Source organism: Lactuca virosa, chromosome 1 (genome assembly GCF_052849685.1).
Source record: "Lactuca virosa cultivar CGN04683 chromosome 1, Lactuca_virosa_CGN04683_v6, whole genome shotgun sequence".
NCBI lineage: Eukaryota > Viridiplantae > Streptophyta > Magnoliopsida > Asterales > Asteraceae > Lactuca > Lactuca virosa.
Genome location: NC_136426.1, coordinates 194,735,485 through 194,758,161, shown reverse-complemented (window position 1 = coordinate 194,758,161; position 22,677 = coordinate 194,735,485).

Sequence of the window (22,677 nt, the reverse complement as noted above, 5' to 3'; positions counted from 1 at the left end):
TGTTGCTTTGATTACTATTATTCAATTGTTGTGATACTGTACATGACGTCCTCCACGCCCGAATGTTTCCGCCGTTCTGGTTTGGGGGTGTGACACATTTATTCTGAAATGGCCACTAATGTACCAACTTCTTCAAATGCAACGACATCAGCCGATGCTCCACGTCCATGAACGACAACAAAGGTGATGGTCCTAACACGATGTTGGATGAACGTTAACGAGGGTGTGACACCAATAGCTCCGCCTCATTGCCTTGTAAGTGATGAATGGACCCGCATAACTGGTGTGTTCAACCATGAGATGGGAGAAGGACAACACCGCCTTAAAGAAGATGTTATTACTAAGTGGATGGAATTAAAGGAAAAAATCACAAGGTTCTATCGATGGTATAATTATATTAAAAATATGCCACGTTTTTATGCAGACGACGAAGAACTTTTACAAGTTGTTAAAGAGCATCACATGATGGAGTGTGATGGAAGTGAGTTCGAATATGATGACGTTTGGAATGTAGTGAAAAAATCAGTATTTCATGTAGACTGTAATATTCTATTCGTAATGTTTGCTACTTCTTTATCTTATTATTTGTAAGGGTTGTCTTATCTGTTTCCATGTATTTGTAGTGTTTGTAGTCTCTGGAAAAAAGTGTTTGTATCTGTTTCCATGTATTACACAGACGATAAAAACAACCTAATAAAAACCAATTACATAAAAATAACCTTATACAAAGCAGTACATATAAATAACCTTAAAATAACCAAATACATCTAAATAACCTAATGAAAACCAACTACATCAAAATAACGTACTACAAAAACATTAAAAGTACGGGATATCTTTTATAAGATTCCAAGGGGCTTCATACTCGAATTCCGACCCATCGCTAATGGATTTGTATTCCTCTTTCGCCGCCTCCAAGATCACTTCCACGTCTTCATTGAGCTGTTCATCATCAATTTTGTTATAAAGATCGTTGAATAACAAAATTTTTGTTTTTACTTCAAACCATTTAGCTGTGACAGCAACCAAATTACGATAGTTTCCTGCAGCAGTTTGAGGATCAGCGTTGTAGGTATAAGTTAAACGGGTCAAAAAACATGGATCATTCACACCGATGCTCTCGTACACAGTAATATACGCACGTGTTAGACATACGATCTCCTCAGTGCTCCATGGTCTGGAACCCATTGTGAGTGAAAATTTGATGGTGTCCAGAAAAATGAATGAAAAGAAAGGGTGAAAATTAGATGAAATCATACGCATACTAAAGTCAATTTATAGTAAAATATTAGTACTGCGGATCGAACATTATTTGATACAGAGTAGACAAAACAGTACTGCGGAATTAACAGAACTTTGCTGCGGAGTTGATGAAATAGTAATGAAAATCGAACCAGTGCTGCGGAATTAATAGTACTTTGCTGCAGAATTAACAATACTTTGTAGGAATATTAGTTTTTTTTCGTCTTATACAAACTTCATATTAATCACATTTTAAAATAAACATCATTTATTCAATTTTCGTAATGAGTTGCATTTTTTTTATTTATAATATGAGTTCATCTTCAAATTTCTATATTTGCATTCGTAGAGGTGTACACTGATCCACAGATGTGTACACTGCTCCGCTGATAACAGTTATGTGGATTCCCAAACAGTTCTCTGGACTGATATTAAACATAAGTCATTATTTTTATCCTTTTTTTCAAATTTTTTACATAATAATCACATACCTTGTGTGATTAAAAAAATTAATATTAATAAAAGAAAAAAAACCGAAAAAACGAAAAAAAAATTAAAAAACCCAAGACCCGCAGAGGTGTTCCATTTCCTCAGAGGGATTACTCGGTCCGCAGAGGGTGCTCTGCGTATCCTATGATCATTTTTTTCAAAGAAACATTCTTTTTTGGTCATTTACCGAATTTTCTCAATAGCCATGATTTGATGTTTTGTCAAATAAAACATTATTCTATCACTTCATTGACATCAAAACCTTTAATTAATTATTTTATTTTATTATTTTTTCATTTTAAAAAAATTAATATTGATTATATATATATATATATATATATATATATATATATATATATATATATATATATATATATATATATATATATATATATATATATATAACATACGATTTTTTATAGGAAGGTAAGAAGTTTTTTTCTACATATTTTTTTGACGAACAAAATAAATGAATCACTAGATGATTCATTTGTAAGATGATTCTCAAGAAAAAATTCCCAAAAAAACATTTTTATGATTCATTTTTAAGTAAATTAAGAAAAAATTCACTTTTATGACAATTTTAGTGAATAAGAACAAAATCATTGTATAAATGAATCATCGAGATGTTTTTTTAAGAATTTTTTCTTGTGAATCATTTTACAAATGAATCATCTAATGATTCGTTTTGTTTGTTCGCGAAAAAAATATGTAGAAAAGACCTTCTTACCTTCCTACAAAAAATTTCTTTCTTATATATATATATATATATATATATATATATATATATATATATATATATATATATATATATATATATATATATATACATATATATATATATATATATATATATATATATATATATATGTATACATATATATATATATATATATATATATATGTATACATATATATATATATATATATATATATATATATATATATGTATATATATATATATATAGGGAAAAGTGAATATATGTGGTTGTTATGTACCGCTTATGTATAGAACCTTTTAAATGACATAGTTTTAAACAAAACATATACGATTTCATTTTCTATTAATTTTGTTTTAATAGAATACCATTGAATTGAGTTAAATTATGGAATGAAAAAGATCAATTATATATATTTTTATTGCAAAACATCATTGAAGTTTATAGGGAAAGTAAAAAATCAATACTTTTTAATGAAGATAACTCAAACATTTTGTTTTCCAATTGAAAAACTATATATAATGATTTGTCAAAAGCTTGATTGAGTTATTGAATGTTCTTCTTTTATCTTTTATTCTATTAGTTTTCATTTAATATTTAGTAACGTTGATTAAATGGTCATGACTTTTAATGCTTTAAGTTTTTAGACACAATGCAGAAAAAAGAACATAAATTCGAACAGTTTAGTATGTGACATGATTAAAGAAGAATAGTAAACGAGATTGCATGATTAGTTTGGATATATATATATATATATATATATATATATATATATATATATATATATGGATCAAAACTACATAGTTTGGAGGGTTCTATATATAAGTTTAGGTACATAACAGCCATATATATTCCCTAAGCCTCTATATATATATATATATATATATATATATATATATATATATATATATATAATGTGTAACCGTCTAACTAAATCCTAACCACTAAATCAATGAAAAATAAAATCAATCTCAAAAGAATGCTAATAATTATATACATTTATAATTAGTTATATTTTTTCTTAGTTTGGTTATAGAATGGTAAACTGGACTTTTTCTCATTTTTATTTTGGCCAATAATTTAATGAAATCCATATTAATAGGAAATAAATTTATTATTTTTATTTACATGAAAGCAAATTTTGTTCTTTGTGAATCATTCTATTCGGAATGAAAAAAAAATTAAAAATTAAGAATCTTGTGGAAAATGTAATCTTTTTTTGGATGAAGTAAGAGATATTCTGGTATGAATTAAAATAAATTACAATTGCAAATATTTTATTAGATTGACTATAAAAATAGAAATACAAAACCATAATGATTTTAAGAATAAAAGATTTATAAGGGAAAAATCATAGATTACAAGCATAGTTCTAAACATTCTCATGAGAATGTTAGAATTCTAACAATAAAACAGAACGCAAATTGAAGAGTGTTCGGGTTATTTCTTCTGTCATAGAGTCATCCTACTTGTGTTTTAATTCCTCTTTCCTTTTGATTTTTATTTTTTGATAAGCAAACTCTGTCTCCTCCCAAGAATTGATGACTTGAAACCACTGCACAAAATTATAACAGGTGTCAAGAGAAGATTTCAGTATACAAAATTAAGATACACACCACCACTAAGATTTTAACCCAAAATTAAGTTACACACCACCATTTAATTTTGTTATATGGATGAACGTAGTCATAAATTCCTAGGAAAGAATGAAAGAAATTACAATTTCAAATCTATCTGTCTTGTAAGAATGAAAAAAATAAATTCGATTTTTTTCTTTAAAGAATCTATATATTTTGAGTTTGGATAATCAAATTATGTAGAAGAATAAATCAAATTTAACAGTCAAAAAATCATAATTGTATGATCAATAACATTCTCATATAAAAGTATTACATGTATCCGAACCAAAGAATTGTAATACATTGTAAAAAAATGAAATTTGCATCATATTCTAACAAAAAAAGTTGAATTTAACACTGAAGAAAGGGAAAAAATTGATTATGTGGGATTTCACTGATTCATAAATCAATTGCATGATCTTAATGATTTGTGTCTTTGAATTCTCAAGTATAATTCTTAACGTTATTATTCTCAAGAATAATTTTCTGTTACAAATCAAAAGCATGCTAAAAGAAAACTGATGCTTTCAAACATGATTTTCTTTAAGAAAAAATTAAAATTGATTCTTGAAAAAAAACATCAATGAAAATCGAAAGTTGGAATTTGAGCGAATAAAATTTGGACATGAAATTGGAGATAACATAATCTAGTATCGTGAATGATAAAGTATGACATCTTAAAACAAGAGATGATGAAGGGAAACTAAATGATTTGTTGAATTCAAATAAGAAAACTCAGTTGAGATCCAAAAACCTTACTGCCCAAAAATGAGCATAGATAATTGAAAAAAAAATCGACTTCAAATCAAAGAATTACTTTACCTTATTTTCAATAAAGAACATGGTTGATCATCGTTAAAAACCTATCTGAACACTGGTTAAAGAAAGAATCTCGAGGAGGAAGGAAATCACACCCGTTACTCATCGACAAAAGAAAATAGAGGCAGTGGGCGGCGGCGAACACCAAAATGACTTTATTCTTTAAGAATTTTTGAATAAACTTATATGAATCCTGAAAAATGATAGAATCAGTTCAATTGATTCTTAGATAACATGTATTTAAACAAATAAGAATTGAAATAACAAGGTTGTGGCATAAAGATTGTGGTTTAAGGATGATCTAAGTCTAATCGATGGTGGTGATTTGTGATATGTTAATGGTGGCGGACAGGATGGTGTACCCAACAATGGTGAATGCGGTTGGAGAAGGTATTCCCGGATGCTTCCCAATTTGATGGAGCAAAGTTAAGACGCAAATAAGAAGAATTGTGTGAATTTTAGGCATGAAAGGGGATTAATTAAATGTTATTAATTAATCTAATTAGTTAATTACCTATATGCCCTTACAAGGAGTTTTAAAATGATTGGCTCACATTTAGTTTCACATTAACGCAATAATTGTCTATATACATATGATCGTAGTTATATATATATATATATATATATATATATATATATATATATATATATATATATATATATATATACACTATCTGTTTTTCCGTGCCAAGCGACGAGCACTAATGGGGAGGGGGGAGGCGGGGTTGTTCAAGTACCAAAGATTAGTGTTATTTTGGTGGTTATTTCCCTTTTGGTTCGAGTATTCAAATTTTGGGTAATTCGGTTCAAGTGCAATTAATTGTTGTACATATTGCATTATTGAAATGAGTCACTAAAACCAGTCTCGGTCTTAGTCTCCATCAAATGAATTAACATATTGTGACATGTGTTGTCATCAATCATTCAATTATTTTATAACCAGATCGATTAACATTGCTTTGGTTTACTTGGGGATATTTTTAAGACATAAATGATATAGAAGTTGAAAATTAAAGACCATATAGTCCAATTTGACTAATCGAATAAAAAGTACATTCTCATAAATTCACCAAATACCATGCATAAACACAAAGTATATTGTTATGAATAAAAAATTAAAACTAAAGTACATAAGTATTAATTGAGAATATATTAAAAATTAGAAAGTAAAATGCTATTACAATATTTATAAAAAAATTAAAAAGCAGAACTCCAAACTAAATTATTGTTAATAAAAAATTGTAAAAAACTCTAATTGTCTGTTTTTTAGCTACCTTGACATCTTACATCCATGCTACTTTTATATGAGCAAGCATATGTTCCTGATGGCCATTACATGCTTACATCCAAACCCATTCATTATACATACAATGGCCGACTCTTGTAAATGACCCATTTTCTTTAAAAAATTGCAAGTAGGAATTAATCTTAATGACCAGCCGTTGGAAGGTAGCAATGACGTTCTTGAGTCCGAAGGGCATTTTCTGGTAGCAGAAAGTGCCATGGTCTGTCTAGAACTCCGTTTTCTCTTCATCTTCCATTCGCATCCATATATGTTGTTGTCCATTGTATGCGTCCAAAAAGCATTTCCATCTGAAACCCTCTAACGACTCTATTTTTTGATCTATCTCGGGGAGCGGGTAACAATTTTTTAGATAAGCTTGGTTGAGTTCCGTGTAATCTATGCACATCCTCCAACTGCCATCGTGTTTTCAAACCATGACTGAGTTGTCTATCCAGTAAGGAAAAACAACCTCTTTGAGTATGCCTGATCGGATGAGTTTGTGTACCTCTGTGTTAATCTCTTCGTTTCGGTCTCCAGCTTGCCCTCTTCTTTATTGTTTCAGTATTGTGCTACCCAGATTAAGGGTTTAGGTTATGTTTTATCACTTCTCGTCTACTCCCAACTATGTCGATAGGTTCCCATGTGAAAACGTGTTTTTATTTTCATAACAGGTTGAATAGCTTTTCTCTTGTCTAGGAGGGTAATGTGGAACCGATTCTAACCTTTTGTTATGGGTATTTGTCGTGTATCACTTCTTTCACCTTTTATTCTTCTTCCCTTGGTCACTTTGCACCTCTTGTGATTTCTTCGGGAGCCATAACTTGATTGCATTCAATAGGTTTTTTCGTGATGGCCCTGACGTTCATTATGCCCGTTCCTGTGGTGAATTGGATTAGGTCATGAACAGTTGATTTGACGGCTCCAAATTCGAGCTTTGTTGTTCTCCTTAGGATTATGTTTTGCTCATATGTTGTCCAGACAATGACAAAGTGTAGTAGTATTGTCTTCCTTCTTGCGCTGTTCTCGTCTTCTAGTGTGAAAGTAAGGAAAATCGTGCCTATCGGTGTGACACTATGCCCTACAAAGCCTGTTAATCTACCTGGTGACGGTTCCAGCCACTCCTTCTATTGGGAGGATAATTGTCTGAAACAATGTTCGAACATGATATTTGTCACACTTCCTCCATCGACATAGATTATTTGGATTGTATTGTTTTTTATTCGAGCTTATAATTTTAGGAGGTCATCCACTACCCAAACCATGGAAGAATAATCGTGTAGTAAGAATTGTAGCTCTGCACCCTTTGGGGTTGACGTGTTCATGTTTCGTGCCTTGGTTTGGTGATAGGTTGGAACAACAAGTATCTCTGGCCTTTTTTCTACGACTTTTAATTCTTCTTTGATTGGTTTGGTTGCTGGTTTGACGGTGTTATGGTGTTCACTTAGGGTCCTGGCTATATTGTCACACCCCAAAACCGGAACGGCGTGACTGTAGCTAGCAGTCAGGATGTGGGATGGTCTATCCCGTATAGATCTATACACACAATGCCCGCTCTCCCTCCAGGAGACTCTGGTTACCAACTTGACACGGTGAAATCCGCGTCACGAGGATGTATCTCGTGTTTTGATTGCTATATACATTTCTTTTTACTTAAAAAGTACAAGTTTTAGAATATTGATATAGCTAGGTTCTCCTCACAAAAGTTATTGTTGATTTCTAAACTATACCTATTATAGTTTACTTGAGAGGTTATCTAGGTACCTTTGCTACCCAAAGGCGTTGAACTGGAGTAAGAGTTTTAATATCTAAACCGATATAAATAATATATAACTAGGACTTCAACGACACTCGGACAAATAACTGAATACTCTAAGTCCACAACCAAACAAGGAACAGGAAATAAAGCGGGCTATCAGTCCTAAGTCCTTCAAACCCTACTTATATAACTATATCTATATAAACATGAATCTAACAAGAATATAAGTTTAAAAGACTTTGATAAAAGTTTAGTAATTTAAAAAGAGATTATAGTACCTTAAAAGAGATTTGAAAGTAATATATGAAAACCTTTAGCTGAATAAAACAGTTTAACATGCAAAAATCTATTTGATTGACAGTTATTAATCACGTGTGATTGATATAATAACTTAATAGTTCAAATTGTATTCCCCCCCATAAAAGCGTTTAAAATCATTTCAAAGGTTGATTAAGGGGTATGAACTCACCTGTAGTGAGTGATTTGGATGGAAGTGCCGGATAGGATGCTAAGTGTCAAGTGAAGACTTGAACACACACACGGATCCTATATAACATGGATAACACTTTGATTCAAGTGCTAGGAGTACCAAAGGGTTGTATCTAAAGAGAGTATGGCCTCACATTGGAGTTTACTGCCTATATGGTAACACCACATGAGTTTACGGCCAATGGTCATTTCCCCTATGGGTTTACGGCCGTAAACTCATGTGTGTTTGATCCTTTGCTTGTTTAATGTCCTATACTCCTCAAGGAAGTGATCTAGACTTGGTTCCAAGGCTTTAGAAGGGACTAGGGCTCATAATGGCCCCTTATTAGAGTTTACGACCCAAGGACCAACTCCCATGGAGTTACGGTTTAGGGTTGACGATCCTAGTGGTTTTACGGCCGTAAACCCATGGTAAATCCTATCACTTCGTGGTTTAAGGTCTTTAGCTCATGCATGCAAGGTTCTAGTCCAATATGCAAGCCCTAGAAGGTAATGGTGGCACATATGCACCACCTAATGGGGTTTACGGTCCAAGGAGATTGCCTTGGCCGTAAACCCATGTGTTCTTGGGGATTCTTGGTGTTTTTCAATGGTTTAACAAGTAATCTAAGCACATAACTAGTTAAGAGGGGTGTACTTACTTATAGAAAGCTTGTAAGAGTGTTTAAGGTCCAAAAACACTAGTGTGTGTTCTTGGTGTTCTTGGTGAAATGAAGAACACTTGAAGATCTATGAAAAAGAGAAGATTCCATGGATGAAATCATGTATAACTACTAGATGAAGTGTTGTATCAACAAATCAAGAGAAGAAACACTTACATTTTTGGAAATTTTGGGAGAAGATCTTATGATACTTGAGAGAGAATGTGGGTGTTCTTGAGCTTGGAAGGTGAAGAATGAGCCAAAAATGACTAAGTGTCATATTTATACTCTTTAGAGTTTACGGCCGTAAACTCCATGTTTGGGGCCGTAATCTGCGAACTCTTGAATTTCTGAGACATAAATGATGTACAACAAACTCTAAAGTATACTTCCTATAATTACCTCTTGAAGTATTAGGCTTTAGAACACTCAAACTTACTCCAAACAGCTTAAAAGTTAGCAAAAATAAATCTGACTTCTAATGAGGTGAACGGTTGTACAGATAGAAATTTCGCGTTGTCACATATATCGTTGATTCCCATTGACAGATGCATTCGTCCATGTCATTCTTAAGGACGCTACATTCGGTTGTATCGTGGTCTGGGCGATTGTGGAATTCGCAATATTGGACTTGTCGGGCGGCCTATCTAGAAACATTTAGGTTTTTTTAGTTTGACAATGATGGCTAGTATGTTTCGTATCTTCATTCGAATTGGTTGTTGGAATCTTGGCTTTCTATTCTGGGAGTTTGCCGCTTTTAAATATGCTTCTTTGGCTACCGTGCCTTCTTCCTGTTGTAGGGATTTTTGGAATCTTTTAATAATTTCTTGCTTGGTCGTTGATATTTCCCCAAGATACTTTTTGGACAATGTTCCAGGTAGAAGGCCATGTGTGGAAGCTCCAGTGATGACATGGTCACTTTTCCCTGGTACATCTAGTGTGGATTCGTTAAAACTTTTGAAGTAGTCTCTTATGGACTCCCCTTCGTGTTGTTTACAACCAATGATTTCTCTTACATCCCCTTTGTATTTTCGTAGGTGGATGAAGTTGTTGAGAAGTAACTCCTTTAACTCTATGAAATTTTGGATATTGTTTGGTGCTAGGCTCTTGAACTAGTCCCTTGCATTCCCATATAGGGTGGTTGGAAATGTGCACACCAGAACTGATTATCAAGCTTTATTTATTGCATATGCGATTCATATGTGTCTATGTAGCTATTTGGGCAGGTTGTTCCATCATATGTTTTTAGGTGTTGGAGTTCGGTGGTAATAGGCATGTCATATTCATATAGTTCTGGTACGAATGGTGATGCTTGTTGATTTAATGGGGGTATGTGGCTGTTTATTTGGTTTTGTGGGTAAGTTGTGTGTTGGAATGTAAGGAAATTTGGCTGGTGTGCATTATTTAATAGGCTGGTGAATGTTGGGAATGGTTGCGCATGAAAATTATAGAAAGGCATTTTCAAGTATATTGAGGACGTACCAAACTTAACACGTGAGGAAAACGTTTGTGGTGAGCTGTTTTCCATAATAATGAATGGTGCAGCTAGGGACGGGTGTGTCGCCAGTGTTGAGTAGATCGGTTGGAAATTCAGTATTGGTTGCATGCCTATGTAGGGTTGCATTTCTTTTTGTGGCGACATAAATAGTGGTGCATTGTCGGTGAGTAGCGAAATTGGTATTTGTGTCACGTTTGGTGTACAGATTTTTGTTGGATTAATGTCTAAGTCCATAACTATAATTGGTAAGACTTGACCCGACCCGGCATGGTCCATTTGGGTTGCATGGCATCATGTATTTGGATAGACTATAATGAGAGAAATAACACTTAAGGTTGGTTAATATATTATAAGTTCTAATATATTAATAAGGTTATTTAATTAGTATTGATCAAGAATTAATTTGGAATTAATTAAGTGATCAAAAGGAGACTAATTAAATATATGGGTTGATTGTGTAAATCATTCATTCTTATATATGTGGGCTTGTGATCCAAGATTCCTTATGTTGGACTAAGTCCATGGGGTGACCCATGGATACTCCATGGAGGTTAAAATCCATGGAGCATAAGGAATGGGTAAAGTTATGAGTTACATGGTGTAACCCAAATAGCCACCATATAAAAGAATCCCATGGCTCAAGAAATCGTGCACTAATATGTGAATATGAGGGCTAGACGATTTCAAGGAGTGTTCCATTTCTCTCAAGTCATTCCACGTGCATTTGGTGTTGTGTGAACCATTTGAGGTGTCACACTTGGGGCACTAGGCACTCAAGCTTCATGGAGACAAGCTACATCAAACAAAGGTATGTATTCTATCCATTTGATTACCCAAGTATCAAGTATTGTATGCTAGATAGGGTAATACCTTGAAAGTTCATAATTGCATGTATAATAGAGAAAACATAGATCCAAGGTATTTAAGGTTGCATGTACACTTAGGAGTGTTAGAATGCTCAAAACCCATCAGTGGTATCAGAGCCAAGGCTTGTTTTCTTGTTATACTTGCAAAATTAGCTGAAAAATATTCGACTGTTTTGGCTAGAAATGGACTAGGAACATTACCCTTAGATGTTTTTGGACTTATAAACTTGTTCTTGATGTGGTAATGTTCATGCTAATCCAATTTCAAAGATAATTGTCAATAGATTCATGTTTTGTATTAGTTTAAAAGTTATGCTAATTACTTGAAAAAAAAATTGATGTGAATTATCTTTGTTCATATGAGTTTATTAGATTAATAGAAAAGTTAATTGATTATGTGTTTTCAATCCATTTTAATCTAAGAGTTGATTCTAAAGTGTGTTTTTGTAACTTGTCCTGAAGTTATATGAAAAGTCACATTTAAGTTTCATAAAACTCATAAAAAGTTGGCAATGGTTACAAAAATGAAGAGTCTTGTCCTCATTAAATGGTTTTATGACTCCATAACTTGTCCTCAAGTTATGGAGGTTCAAGAGTCACTTCATTAAATGATAAAATGTGTAACCTTAATTAGTTCCATAAGTTACAAAAATAAAGAAAAGTTACATTCTTTTATTAGTTTAAAGTCTTCCATAACTTGTCCTCAAGTTATGGAACTTGAAGAGTTTTTTTTTTAATTAAAACTACTTTAAACACATAAGTTATGGAATTAATTAGTTTTGAATATTTTCAAAACTTGCCCTCAAGTTTTGGAATTTGTAAAGTTTTCCCCATGAATACTTTAATTCCAAGTTAGCCCTTAGAATTTTAAAAGTTAAAATTCAACCCTTATACTTTATAGTATTATAAGATAATAATAAATATATGTATAAGAGCAAGTCAGTCTTACCGTTAGTAGGCCTCATTCACGAAGCCGGTCTATAAGGGGGTATAAGGTTACTGCCTATAAAATGGCAGTTTAATGGGTGTCCACTCTCACCCACCGCTTCCTTGACTGGTGGAGGGTCGTTAGCCGAACGGGTAGGACAAGGACTATAATTCTCCCTTCATTAAAAGTATTAATGATAAATACTAAGTAACTAAACACTTATAAATTCCCAATCTTAGTTACTTAGGAAAATGTGAATAAGGTGCTAATCCATGAAATTACACTTTGCACTTTGTTTAAACCGTTAGTGGAGCGTGTGTGGTTAACCGGCACACTAACCTGGATTTAACAAAGTAGGCAAAGGGTAACTTAATATTTATCATAGTATCGGTGGAGCTCGTGTGGTTAACCGGCACATCGATTGAGGGGTAAATATTAAGGGTACCAAGTATATTTGCATGGTTACTTCACACCTTGTTTTGTGATCCTCGGCATCCCAGTCACAAAACCTGAAGGGCACACTCGAGATTGAAACATGCCATTGAAAAGTTCAATGAATCTCAAAAGATCTAGGAGTTTCAAATCCAATTAAAAACCTAATTACATTATTTCGTTTTTCATGGTGGAAATTGGTAAATCGTCATTTACCTACCTTCAACTATTTTATAACTCGGATTACGGCATCCCTCTTCCAGTTATAAATAGGTTGTTGGATCCTAGCCTTAATATTTCATATTGGGTGTTATATTAAGGACTTTAGATCAACTATCTTGAATATCTCCCAAAAGATGTCTAGTGCAGACATCTATGATCTTCCCAAATCTCTTGGAACTTTACTTCCTCCACCTCCTCCAATTACTCTCCTAACCCACAAGTTCAAGGTCACTCAAGCCCTAATGGCAAGCAAGGTCTATGTGTGATCACATCTTAGAGATGAAGTCACATATTGACAAGCTGGGAGAGTTGGGTGTCAAAGTCTTGAGAAAGTTGGATGTTCAATCACTTTCTAAGTCACATAGTTACTTCCTTTGGGACTACTATGAAACAGACTATGACATGAACCTTAATGATCATATATATTTGCTTGGTGCTGCTGAATCAGCAATGATTTGGAACGATAGTAAAGCAAATTTGATTAGAATATCAACTTCCTAAAATCTTTATGGACAGTGACAATGGTGACACTGGAAATCCAGAAAAAACATTCTCTTCCCAATGGAAAGGGATTGGCCATAGTCAACCCGGTTGACCAAATTGTAAAGAGAAAGGCTAAGTCTGAGATAGTCCCATTACCAAAGGGTCCATATGTTTATTTTGCCAAAGGAAGGGGCGTTGATTGCATAGCTGCCAAATTTACCTAAGGATGTTAAAGTCAATAAGTTTGACTCTACATCAGGTAGAGCCCATTATCTAACTCTGTTAAGTTCTATTCTGAGATCCTCATTACATGATGTGATTGGGTCACATGTTGATGTTTTAAGAATCAAAGAATAGAGAGAAATCTTAAAGGAAGTATATGCTGATTCTGATCGCGAAGGTGGATTTCGATCGCATCAGAATTTTGAAGCTGTTACTTAGGAGTTATGATATATTGCTTAGGAATAGATAACAACAAGTTTTTCCGTATGCATTTGCACTATAAGGATACGTTTTTTCCGTAAAGTTTTGAAATAAAATAAAAGTTTTTAATTTTATATTTATTTTAAATATCCTTACAAGTGGCATTTGTGGAAAATGGTTGTTTATATGATTCCATTGATAGCAATATTTGAAAAAAATGGACTTGATTCTTTCGTTTGTGGTAGTGTCATAATTTACCAAATAAGGAAAGATTCTCATTCCCAAGGCTTCAGTTGGACAGAAACTTGGAATCATGCAAGTTGAATAGTATGATGAATGAGAACTTTCAAGCATTGGAAAATTAAGACTTGTTCACATGGATGTGTGAGTCAAGTTAAGGACTAAAGGGATCGAGTACACATTCTTGTACACTGGTCAAGTCCACCACAAAGCTCGTTAAGACTATTCGTCATGATTTACTAAATTTTAGTAAATATGGTTATACTTACAAGTTTAAGTATAATTCTGAAACATTGGAAAAGTCTCAATGTATGGTAGAACGAATGGGAAGAATCAAATTAGGAAGACAGATAAAAGTTTCTCAAATCTGAAAAGATGGGAGAGTACTTTAGTATCATGTTTTGTGATCATCTTAATGATTAAAGGACCACATCACAATTGGTCTTCTCAGGTCATCTTAGTGCATTCTTATGACTAAGAAGAGGAGTCATGAATTGTTGAAATGGTTAGATCAGGAAGAAGAGTAATACTTCGTTCCAAAACAATTCTTAGATTCATACTCCAAGATTGTAACTTGAGTGACATATCTTAAAGAAAGGTTTAAAACACTTATCAAATGTAAGAGTAAAAGTGTCCTACTCTTGTACATTTGAAATCCGCACTATCTCTTGAATATTTGGCAAGATAGTCTTATATGTCAAGAGGTTAGTGGGAGTCTTAAAGATCCTAAAAAGAATTTCAAGAACTAATCAAGAATAAAACCTGAGGTTCTTCACTAGCACACGACTTGAGGTTTATAACCTATCGTGTTGACATATTCTGTGCCCATTCCAGTTAAAGTTGGCTTTGCATAGGAGTTCTGAAAGTTCTCAATTGGTTGCATAACAACTTGGAAGCAATGGCAGACCCTGTACTGCCAGGTGGCAAGAAGTTAAGATTGCATAAGTTCAGTCCATTTGAGTTTGGATTTGTCATTATCCTTGTCTTGTGACTATGGTTTTGACGATTCACATGGATAAGAACACATACACCATAAAATCTAAGGGTCATAAGGTTTCTCTCCGATTCATGAAAATGATGGTGAGGAAACACTTCCACCAAGTAGATTTGAAGCAGATGGCAAAAGGTCTAAACAATTGAGACTATGATTACGGCATCCCTTTTCATAGTTCTGAAATTGTTTAGACACACATGCATGCTATCTAAGGAAAGGTGTATGATTTTGATAAAGTTTTATCAAAGCATCCCGTATCAGAAATCTGAACTTTGGTAAGGAAGTCAATAAAGTATTGATTTCTAGAAGTCCAGCTGATTTCTGAGTACATGTCAAAGCTAGTGGGAGCATAAGTGTTATGTTAATAATCATCATGTTAGTGGGAGCAAGATAATTATTGTTAGTGTTGCAAGTTAGCAATGTTAATTATAGAAAACAAAAGTTTCAATTTGTGAGGCTGCAGGGATTGAAAAAGTTGTTTTGCTATAATTAAGGGAGATGATATACTTCATTTCAGTTCTAAAGGCTTAGATTGAGACCTTAATCATCTTTAGTCAAGAATATATATATGAATTTCATGTTGGATTGGTTCAACTTAAGGAAATTCTATATATTGCGTTCTCAAAATTCGATTATGATTACGGCATCCCTCTTCATAGTCAAATTTTGAAAACATGGCAAATAAAAATATTGTAGCAAAAGATTGGTCTAGAATCATGTCTTTATGTGAGACATCATGAATCGTGTCCCATTTGCTTTGGGTACAGGATCGATTGCATGTGCAATAATATTTTGTCCTTTCTAAAATTTTCCGAATGCCTGGGGCATTAAGAAGGGAAAAGGTCTAGAATTGGATATGACTAAAAGGATTAAGCAATTGTCGAGGACAATCTAAGGTTTACCATAGATTGGTTGTTCAAGGACAGTTGGAAGTATACTGTTAATATTGGAAGGACCATATTGACATATTCTGAAAAGAGGCATCTCTCGTTTAGAAGTGATAGTCAAAATGAGAATATGGAGTTGTCTCCATAGGTGGAAGTTATATGTGTAAGATTAGAAGACTTAATGCAAGAAGGATATTCAAAGCAATGTGCTTTGAGACTTCGTCTCCATGGAATTGATCTCCATTGGAATAACCTGTAATGACTGATGACAAGTCTTTGTGACTTTGTACATATTCATTACAAGCGGGTCTGTGCATATAAGTTTAAAATCTAAACAGATTTTGGTAAATGTTAGGAATTTGGAATTCTTACATTTTTCGATAAGGATTTGGGAGTGTGAAATTAGAATCATTGAAAGTACGTTCAATCGATCTATTTCACAAAGTAAGGATCATAGACAAACATAGAGTGCATACTTGAGGTATTGCAAAGCTATTGTTTAGAAAAACATAGTGTACATGCTTGGATCATGGGACAACTAGTGTTTTCTAAATTCAAGTATAAAGTTAATAATATCGTATATTCTTCAAACCTAGAGATATGAGTTGTTACTATGAGTTCATAGTACATTGATTGCACGAAAACGCATTGGTAACTCGATGTTATAAAACGTGCCTTTGTGTATGATTCAACAAGTAGTAGAACAAGCCATGAGTCGAAGTTTATCCATTCCTTTTACCTTCGGGATAAAAGCGATATTTGTGGGCCCCTCGATGATTTAGCGATGACACATGTGAGTGCTTAGCCAAGCTAGGACTGATTTGATTTGTTCAATCAGTCAGTCATCATGAATCGGAAATCGGGAAACAACAAATGGACAGAGAGAATGATTGATAATCCATGTCTCAGTCCATATGATATCTAGAATGGAGGAATATATGATCCCTTATCTAATGGACAAGTCATTGACAAAGGTCAGAGTTCATCGACAAGGTCATAGTTCGACAGAAGCTTTTGAGAGCTACGATTGCTGATCGGTTCCTAAAGTCATACGCAATAATAGTTTTAGACTTATCCAAGTGGGAGACTGTTGGATTAATGTCTAAGTCCATAACTATAATTAGTAAGACTTGACCCGACCCGGCATGGTCCATTTGGGTTGCATGGCATCATGCATTTGGATAGACTATAATGAGAGAAATAACACTTAAGGTTGGTTAATATATTATAAGTTCTAATATATTAATAAGGTTATTTAATTAGTATTGATCAAGAATTAATTTGGAATTAATTAAGTGATCAACAGGAGACTTATTAAATATATGGGTTGATTGTGTAAATCATTCATTCTTATATATGTGGGCTTGTGATCCAAGATTCCTTATGTTGGACTAAGTCCATGGGGTGACCCATGGATACTCCATGGAGGTTAAAATCCATGGAGCATAAGGAATGGGTAAAGTTATGAGTTACATGGTGTAACCCTAATAGCCACCATATAAAAGAATCCTATGGCTCAAGAAATCGTGCACTAATGTGTGAATATGAGGGCTAGACGATTTCAAGGAGTGTTCCATTTCTCTCAAGTCATTCCATGTGCATTTGGTGTTGTGTGAACCATTTGAGGTGTCACACTTGGGGCACTAGGCACTCAAGCTTCATGGAGACAAGCTACATCAAACAAAGGTATGTATTCTATCCATTTGATTACCCAAGTATCAAGTATTGTATGCTAGATAGGGTAATACCTTGAAAGTTCATAATTGCATGTATAATAGAGAAAACATAGATCCAAGGTATTTAGGGTTGCATGTACACTTAGGAGTGTTATATGCTCAAAACCCATCAATTTTCTGGGTTGATTTTTGTTTACTTATCAGACTGAGAGTAGGTACCCACAATTGATTTATCGACATTCCCGATGTACGGGCGTATGCTTTGGAGCTGATGGTCGTTCGACTTGTCTTAGTGAAGACTGATTCACAATATATATATATATATGTATATATATATATATATATATATATATATATATATATATATATATATATATATATATATATGTTGTAACACCCTGTTTCAAGTTGTTTCATAATTCGGAGCCATGACCAGAAGATCAAGTATCATAAGGTGTCGGGTTTTTGGAAAGAGAGGTTTAAACCAATTTGGATGTGGGTAATGTAGATTACGAGATCCAAGAGTTTGACTTGTGTTGGAGTCAATGGGTAAAACGGGAAAAGTGATATTTCAGACTTCTTGCATGAAATATGTTTTTTTGTTCGGGAAGTTTTTTTAACATTCAAGATTTAGTGGTAAGTTCCTTTTTAACCCTTAATGTGAATTCTTTACAATTAGGTTGATCGTTGAGTGCGTTGGGCATACTCTATGAGTACGCTTGGCGTACTGGCTTGTTTGATGGTCGCAAAGGCGCCCACGTACGCTGGACATACGTGGGAGTATGTTGGGCATATGCTAAGCAGGGGCAAACCCTAAATTCTAGGGTTTGTTCCCTATTTAAACAACTTATGATGCCTTTGTTGTATCCTTTGGTCAACCTCCACTCATCTATACCCTAAGATCGAAACTCTAATTACCATTTGTGAGATTTGAGCTTGGAAGTGAGTTTTGATTTTTTGAAGGAAGAAAAACACTTGGAGTTTGCTTTGGTGTGGCTTGAGCATGTAGATCCAGGATCATCATCAAGTTTGCAAGCTATTTAAGGTATAAAGATCTCAACTTGATGATTTATTCTACTAGATATAGTTTAGGGCCTTGTTTATGCATTTCTTAGGTCCTTTAAGCCATTTTAAGAGTATGGTCTACTCTAGAAGCCATAGACGGTATATGTTACCACATTTGATGTCCATTGTCCATAAAAATGCGTTCTTTATGAGTTATATTGGACCATGCATGTGTTAAGGTCCTTAAATTGGCGCTCTTTCTGTTTTGGGTCCCATCACGTCATGCATGGGAGTAAAGTTGCCAACTTTACATGTTAAGATGTCCTTAGGGACCAAATCTGATACTTTGACATAATGGCTTAATCGAATAAGCACTTAATGGTGAAGATTAGTCAACTATGTGGTACACTAGGCGTACCCAGCTCATACGCTGCACATACTGGCCCCGGAGGAAGAACCCCGGGCGTAAGCCTGAGTACGCCCGACTTACTCAACAACTTTGACTTTTGTTGACTTTTGCGTTTTGGGCCATAATTGGATTGTTATAGTTTTTTGGCCCATTGGGCCATTAAACATATGGATTTGGGCCATTTCTAGGCTATGGGCCTTTAGGATTTTGGACCATGATGTATTTTGGGTCCATTTAGGAAGATGGGCCATATTGAGCTTTGGGTGGCATTTAGGAATTTCGGCTTTTGAAGCAAAAGGGTTGGGCCTCGGTATTGGGCCAAGTAAGAAAAAGGTAAAATTGTCTTAAACCCTAGATGTTGGACACATGATCTAGATTCTTGATTATGGGTGAAGACCCAATTATTAATTGGGTATTATTGATGATGTTAGCACAAGGATTTCTCTGGATCAGCAGTCCGGACTTTTATCTGAGATATTCAGTTGCTTGATGTGAGTTTCCACACTGTGTTTGGCGGGTCGAAGAAACCAATGTTGGCCCATGGTTTATTATGATTAGGATGCTAGTTGTATGTGTGACTGTTGCATGTATGATTTTTGATATGTATACCGAACAGGGCCCGATGCCAGGCGGGGCATGATGACTATACTGTATGTTATTTATCTTTTTGATTCTTGCATGTGTTTATACGTTTGTATGTATACTAGGCAGGGACCAATTCTGTGGGGAGACTGAATGTGATGAGGTGGGGCCCATCTCATGTTACTGTCAGATCTGTTCCGAGTGGGGCTCGATGTCGGGCGGTTTCCGATGACGGTCGGGGCCTCTTATATGTTTGATATGTATGGTATGTGGTATTTTGTGGAACTCACTAATCTTCATGCTTACGGTTTTCAATATATGTTTCTGGTACTTCCGGATCCAAGGGGAAGAGCTCGGGGTGATCGCATCGCACACACCACATTGTTCCGCATTTTATTTGAATCTAATGTATCTGGTTGTTTTGGTTACACTTTGATCCTACTATGGTTTTATAAAAGACATTTGGGTTGTTGGATTTATTACAATTAAAATGAAATTTTTGTTCTTAATTTTTGGTGCGTTACAAGTTGGTATCAGAGCCTTGGTTTAAGGGATTCAGACACACTCTCGGGTGTGTCTGAACTCAGTTTGAGGATGTGGTACATTTTACAAAAAGAAAATGTTTCATAAAAAGAGTTTTCTAATAAAAGAAAGGGTTGTGGTGCATGAAATCGACCGAGCTCAAGGATGTTTTCCCAAAATACCCACACATGTTTTTGTTATGCTTTGAATTGTGGATCTGTGAAGCGCATGCTAGATCAGGGCTAACGATCTGCTCAGGATTGCATGATAGAATGCAAGAAAAGTTGCCATTGTATGCCTGTTATATGAGCTTGTACACTTACATGCTAGTACTAATCAACCAGTGATAGGATGGCTTGTTTAGGTTATTCTAGACTCTGACTACTTAATGAAAGAATGTTGCTTCCTTTGTGCTTTTTTAGGAATTCTCATTAACCTCCGCAAAATAGTAAGCGAATATGCTAAGTTACATATTATTGAGACTAAATATTTTTAGAAGGCTAGGTTTTAACTCTATTACGCAAATCTTGTTTGAGTCTAACCGTTGTAGTGTGAGACCTTTCATTCGGATAATTATATTCGTGAACTAGTTAGAAGCGGGTTAGAGGGAGTTCCTTCTGCAGTTGATGGCGGAGAGCGGTGTGTGGTGATTGCCCTAGGAAAACCTAGGAAGAGATTTAGTGCTGGGAGCATTGTCTTATTTAGGGTTGTATGTATGGTTAAGGGAGTGACTTGGAGGATTAGGAGCAATCCTTGAAAAAAGTACGGATAGATGTGGAAGGTAATATGGGCATGTACTACTGGTAGAAGAGGATCCGTACTCGAGTCAAGGAAATTTTCGATAATACTAGGAAGCTTGTAGAGTATGGGACTGCTCGATATATATATATATATATATATATATATATATATATATATATATATATATATATATATATGTTCTGATGTTTGGTGTAGTCTGTTTTCAGTATGGTGGCCACACGACAGTTGGTTGAGCAGATCTGGGAGTTCATTTCGTCTGCGATTACACGCAACATACTCGAGCAGACTCCTATGATCTTTCGTACGATCAAGAAGGGTATCATGCTGGTTTTGGAGGAACGCTTCGGCTCTTTTCGTTCTTAGATGGTACCATTGATGAGAGCTCGCATGTTGACCTTCCGAGAGTGCCTGACATGTGGATCTCCTAAGTACTTTGGGGAGAAGGACCCGATCAGAAGTAGATGTTGGTTAGAGGATCTCGCTAATGCCTTCCACACTAGCATTTGTCCCGAGGGGCAAAGGTTAGACTTTCTTCAAGTCTTCTGAAAGACAGAGCTCTATATTGTTAAGAGGAGGTTGCGCGTCGTAGGGGATGCGACCGTTGATTTGATGTCAATTGAGGTGCAACAGTTGGCGATGGAGTTTCAGGACCTTCGCCAGACTACTGAGATGGTGGCAAAGATCACCGTTATTTTTCGCGAGAGGGCATTGCTAATTATGCAGTATATGACAGATGAGGAGATGAAGAAGGCGAGATAACATGAGATGTTGAGGAGTGATATCCGACAGTTTGTTAGACGATTCGGTTGCAGGACACTGGAGGATATGATTCCGAGAGCCAAAGAGAGGCATATTGATTTACATATTGAGAGGAAGAGGAAGCCAGATCTGGCTTAGGATTCAGGGAGTTCGGGCAAGCGGCCCAAGGTATTTGATTCGAGGTCGAGAGGCCAGCAGAGTCGGAGCCGTTATGGCATGGATGGCAAGATGCACGATGAGGCGTGCAGGGCTGGTGGTTCCGTTTGCTACAAGTGCGGAAGGAATGGTCATATTAGCATGGATTGCACAACTATTACTACCACCCCCCAGACATCTAATCTAATTTGCTTCCATTGTAATCAGAGGACCGATAAGAAGGCCAATTGCCTAGGTTTGTCAGCATCGGGACTAGTGGTAGCACCCGCTCCAACAACTCTATAAATTACTGATGGCCGCCAGGGCGAGGTAGACGTGCCTATTGTGAGGAATAGGGCTTTTCAGCTGACAGAAGAGGACGCTCTCGCAGCACCTGATGTGGTGATGGGTATGTATCTTCTCCTTATCTCTGTATTTATGTTGATCTTCTTCTTATATTTGTGTGTTTTATTTTACGATCGTTCTTTGTGAACAATATCTCTACCTTGGTATTGTTTGATTTAGGGGGCTACCCGATCTTTAGTATCTCTTAAGCTCAACAAGAGGTTTGTCGGTGCTCTAGGGAGCTCGATTGTCTATTAGGGGTTGAGATTGCAGATGATCGATATGTCCGGGCATCGAGGGTTCATCGAGGTTGTGTTCTAGAGATGTTTAGCGAGCAATATGTGATTGCTTTGGTTTCTATTCCTTTGCGTAGAAACAAGGGTGTTGTAGGGATGGACGGGTTGTGCCCCCAATGGGGCAATGATTGATTGCGAGTATCAGATGGTATGC